Source organism: Ochlerotatus camptorhynchus, unplaced genomic scaffold (assembly GCF_037179485.1).
Source record: "Ochlerotatus camptorhynchus isolate MF236.1 unplaced genomic scaffold, CSIRO-AGI_Acam_v1.1 ptg000191l, whole genome shotgun sequence".
In the NCBI taxonomy this organism is placed as follows: domain Eukaryota; kingdom Metazoa; phylum Arthropoda; class Insecta; order Diptera; family Culicidae; genus Ochlerotatus; species Ochlerotatus camptorhynchus.
This window is the reverse complement of record NW_027040681.1, coordinates 3,193,991-3,201,217: the sequence shown is the minus strand read 5'-3', so window position 1 is coordinate 3,201,217 and position 7,227 is coordinate 3,193,991.

The window sequence follows — 7,227 nt, the reverse complement described above, 5'->3', positions numbered from 1 at the left end:
TTTCAATAGCTGCCAAAAATATCCATTAGTACCGTCCCAATGAAGCATTCATCTAGATAAAATTGATTAATATTAGATTTTTAGCGATGGGCCCAATCTTAGATCCATAGGCCAACATTAGAGAGATTTCTCCTATTAGAGATCTTTCAACAAATCATCACTCAAGAACGTCAGATGCCATCGCAAAATCTGTCTGAGACAAGCTTGTGATTCTGATTGTGTAGTATAGAAGGGGGTCAAGGGCCAGGTCTCCGATACTTTTATGCACCTTACATGCTATAACAGTAGACAGGGGGTGGCATCACAGCATCTTTACCAGCAGGTTAAATAAGTTCTGTGTAATCCACGAATGTAAAACAGGGCGAGCCATAGTAACGTCACCGGTAGGGTAACGTAACGGCAAGACCCCATCTTAAGATTAATGTATTAGCTGCCATAAGGGAAGAGACAAGGGAGGGGGGTTTGTGTCGATTCATAGATAGCTGTAACTTAAGGTGGTTAATTCGAGTATAAGTAAAATATAGGTAAAATTAGTAAGAAACTACCTGATTGTTTATGATGCCTGATTTTACCGTGATGTCGTTGTTGGCGCTCTTGATGACGCCGCCCTCTATAGGTCTGACGATGAGTCCGATGAAAATCCTAGCATGGCCTTTATTTCCTCATCAAGGAATCCCTCGAATTTCGTTGGGTAAAGTTCATCGCTGCTGCTATCGTCTGATACTGTTCCATCGCACAATTATTTAATTTTGGATTGTAGTCAAATTCCAACAAACTTTTGGTCCGATACATGGCTACAGTGGCATCACTAGTGTGCATCTTTCAAAATGTAAAGATACAGACAAGCCCTGGGACCTGGTTGCAGTTAAGCAATCCTCAAGGCTATGCCATTCCCAGGGCAAATCTGTCGGAGAAAAACTTGTATGGAAAACAATTCATTTTCATGAAAAATATACACTGTAGAAAATTAAAATTAAAATTGGGAAAAAAAAGAGTTTAAAACATATACAACAAAAAATTACCATCTTCAATATTTTATCCAATAATTTTCGTTAAAATGCTTATAAAAATGCTACATTCTGTGACATTTTCAAGCAAGAAAATTTATATTTATAAATAATCCATACACAAAAACTTAAACCAAACATTTTAATAGCAAAATTTTGCACAAAAAACGCTTTTCTTAAAATAGTGTTATGTGCAGAATTTTCCCAAAAATTGTTCATTTAAAAAGTTCAAAAAATTGTCCAAAATTTGTTGTTCAAGGATTTTTGTTGATTTTTAAGGGTCCAAGTTGAGTTTTTCACATAATTTAGAATTTTGTTTAAGCCTTTTAATGAAATATATTCAAAATATGTTGAAGCGGGTCATTTTCTGTTATTTATGTATTATGTATTAGTTTGATTATTTTTTTCAAAAAAATACTTGAATTCTTTTACTGTGTTTATTTTTTCCTGAATAGGAATTATTTTTTCATACACTTTCTACTCAGAGGCCTTTTCGAATGGAAATGACATTGTTGAGTTGTGGTTTGTTGACGAATCTCGAATAAACCATTTTGATATGTTTTGTAAGATAATGAAAAAATAAAGAAATGTAAATGATTGATCATAGCAAACAATTATGCATACTTTCATGCAAATCGGTGAAGGTTGCATCAGATTGATTTGTCATTTGATGTGGAACTGCTCAGTAGCCACGAAATTAATTTTTACTATGATTCTATAACTTTAGATCATCCCCTCGATCTGAATTTCTTTAAAGTTCGAAGATTCTAAATGAATTTCTCAGAACAATTTCTTACTTGTCAAACTTTGACCTAGTTATCCAATAGGTTCAATGGCGTACCTAGTGAACTTCAAACAGTTTTAATGGTTCTGAAACTATGAAAATTAAATAAAAATCTAAGATCTTAAAATCATTCGGGATCTCGACCTTGACATTTCTGGAGATGCAAACATTTGTAGAAATTAATAAATACAAAATTAACTAGATTATCAAACTATAAAATGCGAACGTCACCTCTTTTTATACCCCCTCTGTAAACGCCAATGAATTGATCGACAATGGAATGAATTTCGGGAAAAAAAATTCTGAGCAGAAACTCTTTGAATTTGTCCCTTTGGCTTGTCACTCTTGGCGCCACCTCTTCACTACGTCCCTGTATGGAAGAATGGTTAATCATATCGAATTATCGTGCAGCTATATAATTAACTGCACAACATTTGTGACACAAATCAAGAGGAATATTGCATCAGGTCCTAAGTAACATTGATCGATGTAAACGAAGTGAAGTGACCAGTTGTCACTCACGGTGAAGTGATTGCCGTGTAAATCAAAGTCGATGAAGAGTCAGAAAGTCGACGAAGAGAGTCTGTCAATGTTACTTAGGACCTAATCAAATATATTACATTAACAATATAATTCACTCTTTCGCTTAGCTGGCGTTCCAAATTTTTGCGATGAAAGCACCTCTGTGGCCAAAAAGGCTACCAATGTATTTGTTTATCGTCACGAGGGGTAAACCAAATGAAAATTTGTTTAATATTTCAAATGAATGTATTTCATCATATTATTTTATTTGATGACAACAGTGACATGTCAGACAAATGTTAAAGTAATATACACAATGTAATTAATGAAAATAATGTGACTCTTACTTTTGTAATAAGTGCTATATTCGCACCCCTCGACTGTAATTGAATGATTGTTGCTGACCTTTTTCAACGCTAGATGGTGAGTGAAGCGATATTTTGCGGGTCGCCATTGCAATATTTGGAAAAGGCATGAATGGATCATATTGTTAATATGATATATTTGACCTAATGCAATGTTCAGCTTGAAAAGTTACAAAGCTCGGTAGTGTTTGTACTACGGTTCTTTTCAATCAAAGTTAAAAAATCAGGGGAAAATTAAAATTTTTATTTTTGTTTAAGTCTTCTCATTCATGTAAAAGATGGATTCCGTCAAGTGTTGAATTAGTTATTTGTATGTGTGTACATGAGGCTGACGTCCAATTATGAGCAGTTAAGCTATTCGTTGGGAATCAGTTGTCTGTTAGTTGGTCGGTGTGTAATTGAGTTTATCGATAAAATAACCATGATAAATTAAACAAATAAAAGTTCGACTTAGTACATCAATCCTGCTTCCACAGCACAGATCAACACTCTTATTGTGCGCTATTTTTTGCTTTCATTCTCCATTGCATCTCCGTAAGATAACATCATCGCAATGTTTCAACACAACCACTAAATAACCAGCCAACAAAACATAACTTCAACCCACTTTCCTCCTCGGGGAAGCCAAACAACCACACTCTGCCAACAATAATGGCGTCAGAGAATCAATTTTCCACTCCATAAATTCAAACTCGACCGACGAAAAGCACACCGCAGCTACCCCACCAGCGACGTTGGTTGTTCGCTGATAACCGAAAACCAGCAACTTTCTTCATCATTCCTCGCCGCCTGCCACAGTGCGTTTAGGCACCAAAGTGGGGACATCTCCTGAGAAATCAATTTAATATTTTCATCGAATCTATTAAGCGGGAAAATAGTCTTCCAATAGAAGCAGCTTTATGAGCAGAGCTGTGTTCGCAAACATGTTCAACTAAAGTACCTCCCCACTGCACAGTGGGAAATCGACGGACAAATGTCAAAAATGGGAAATTCTCATTCTATATTTTTTTTTTCTAATATCTTATACTATTGAAGAGGTCATTTGTTGGAGCTCTCCTGGTGGCTTGAATTTTGGAAGTACCTTGGAAAATAGTATAGAACAAATCTGTTTCATTTAATGGTGTCTAATCTTACCAAACTCCAACACTTTGACCAGGGTTGACACTAGTCGTAAAAGTTAGATTAAAATGTAAGCTTTTGAATGAGCATAATCTGCTCTAATGCAGACTTGCTCAAGGTTTTGAGATTTTAAAAAGAAAGGAATTTTTTGCACATGTAATTTTGAGCTGCACAAACCCAAATATCAACAAATCAATTGACCCCTTCTTTGCACCTTATTCAAACATAATTCATCGGCCTTTTCCTGTTATTATGCTAGATTTTCTCTTAATGCGAACTAGATCTACAGCTGAGCGTAGCTTCAAACAAGGGCGTAGCCAGGTTTCGAGCTAGGGAGGGGCGAAAAAAAAATTACCATGGAAAATTTGGCCGAATGCCATTTCACCGAACGCCATTTCCTCGAAAGCCTTTGTGTTGCCGAGTTTAGGGGGGGGGGGCAGTCGCCCCCCCCCCTGCCCCTATCTGGCTACGCCTATGGCTTCAAAACCTAATAATTATTATTGAATTTGACTAAAAAATGATTAACAATACACCTTTTTCAGTCAATACTAAAGAGGGTCTAGGATAAGAGAAAAGCGGATTCAAAAACAATCTCCCTTGGCAATCTATGCCTAATTGGTCTCTAACAACACTGCCAATGCAATCAAGATAGGTTCTGCTTGATCTGTTCTGGTTTGACAGTCCGTTTGGCTCAAATCCAGCCAGTCCGCTCCTCACTTATCCTAGACCCTTTCTAGTCTGGACTATTCTCGATGCTAGTCAACAGAGGTAATACTGTTCAAAGATTTTTTGCGAATCCTGAGACTAGTTCCGAAATCACCGGAATGAAATTTGAAATAGTCAAGATTCTTATAGTGCGGTTAATAGGGACCTCACTATAGGAACCGGCATTGACGAATACACGTAGCATATGGGATTAGAGCTAATTGGGGACAAACGCCTATTGTAGGGTAATTTGAAGAGATAACTTCCTGGTGTTTTCTGAAAAGTTATTAAACAGAAAAATTTCCATCTTTTGGGAACATTTAGCATCCGGAAATTCACAAGTCTGATCCTCCGGAAGACCCGGACAATCCGTAAAAGTGGTCAATTCATGGAACTAATCCTAGAGCTCCGCCGTTTTTTCGAAATCGCTCATAGACGTCTTATCAGAACTAATTTGGAGTTGTGACTTGAATATGAATCAGAATGAATTCGAAGTTGTGACTGGAATATGGACACTGGAGACCACGGGATGGTTCACCGAAAGATCTGGAACATCGGTGAAAGTGTTCAATTCATGAAATGAGCTCCGCATTTTTTTTATCCAAACTACGCGTTGGCGTCTAATCAATGCATTTGGAGTCTATGAGTGGTTTCGAAAAAAAAAACCGTCGAGTTCTAGAATCGGTTAAATTAATTGACCACTTTTGTGGATGTTCCACATCTTTTAGTGTACCATTTCATAGCCCCCAGGGTTCATTTTCTGGTCACAAATCTTAATTTTTTGTGATAAAACGTCTTAGTGGTTTCGAAAAAAAAAACCGCTTTTACGGATGTTCAGGATCTTCCGAAGGACCAACCATCCCGTGATCCCCAGCATCCATTTTCTGGTCACAACTCCTAATTCAGACGTCTATGAGTGGTTTTGAAAAAAACCATGGAGCTCTAGGTTCCATTTCAATTATGGACCAGTTTTTCGGATGTTCTGGGTCTTTTAGTGGACCATCACGTAGACCCCAGCGTCCATTTACTGGTCACAAATCTTAATTCATTGTGTTAAGACGTCTATGAGTGGTTTCGAAAAAAAAAACGCAGAGCTCTAGAATCAGTTTCGTGAATTTACCAGTTTAACGGATGTTTCGGATCATCTGGAGGACCATCAAATAGCCCCCAGGGTCCATTTTCTGGTCACAAATCTTAATTCATTGTAATAAGACGTCTATGAGTGGTTTCGAGAAGAAAAAACCGTGGAGCTCTAGAATCTGTTTCGTGAGTTGACGACTTTTACGGATGTTCCGGATCTTCCAGAGGACCATCGCATAGTCCCCAGAGTCCATATTCCATTAAAAACTCTGAATTCATTCTGATTAGACTCCTAAAAGTGGTTTAGACAAATCCACGGAGTTCTAGGATCGGTTTCATGAATTGACCACTTGCACGGATGTTCCGGATCTTCCACAGGACCAGTCTTGTGACTTACCGGAAACTGACTATTCCCAAAAGGTGACCAACTATCTGCTTAACAACTTCTCCAAAGACATCAGGAAGTTATCTCTTCAAATTGCCGTACAATCGGTTTTTGGTCCCAATTAGCTCAAATCCCATAAACTACGTGCATTCGTTGATGCCGGATCGACCGTACTCTAGGAATCCAGTGGCAACCGTACTATAGGAATCCGGCAAGAACGAACCCATACTATAAGAATCTTGACTGTAAATGTTGGCCGAACGCCGACAGCATGTTGGCCACGTTGGATTGCTGTTTGCCTGTGTTGAAAGAGCTAATTCTTCGGAGCCGATCGATTGCCATGGGGATGTATCTCGTTGGTTGTATGACTCCGGAGGCGTCTACGGGCCACTTTGGAAGAGGTTTTATTAATTACGAGACATGAAAAGTCCTCCGGTACCATAGGTCGATTGATTGGCAATGGATTGACCTGGTGCAGTCGAGATATGTCAACCAGTTTCTCCGCAACGTCCGGAGTTCTACCAGCATATGCTGGTTTTTGTACGTGACGATTCTTGCTGCTGAGGAAGATATAGAACTGCTGACTGAGACATTTTTATTTTATTTTCACAGCAAAAATCAAAAAAGGGAAATACTTACGTTTACTTTTGTTGTTGGTGGGCTACCAGACTCTGAAAATGCTGAAAATAAATGGAAAATTATAATTATAAGTTATTTATTATTATTATTTCTCTATAATTACTTCAAGCATTTTATCCTTGAACTTTCTTTCGACGAAGTTGGTCAATGATGGCAGATCGTACAAGTTCTATTTTTCCTTGATTTGTTTTCCATCGATCTTGTTTTCCGTGCTGAGCACCAATGCTACCAATACCCACACCTGGAGCCTACATATCGACCCATCAACCCATGAACCGGGGACTAACGGCTTTACTTCCCTTCCGAGGGAAGGCGTGATCAGAGATGTTATGCCTCAGAACATCCCGGCGGCGCCGACTGGAATTGAACCCAGGCCTGTTGGGGTGAGAGGCAATCACGCTTACCACTACCACCAAGTTCTTAAAGTAGTTAAAAATAGATTTTCCGTGCATATGAATAAGCGTTCGTTTATCTATGGACAAAATTATAAAAATTTCTGATTAATTACATATTTAATGACTTTTTATCAATTTATGGCACGAATAAATAAGACTCGTTCTATTACAAGCGGGGTAAGAAGGACCAACAACGGAGTAAAAAGAACCATGGCTGGTTTTTCGA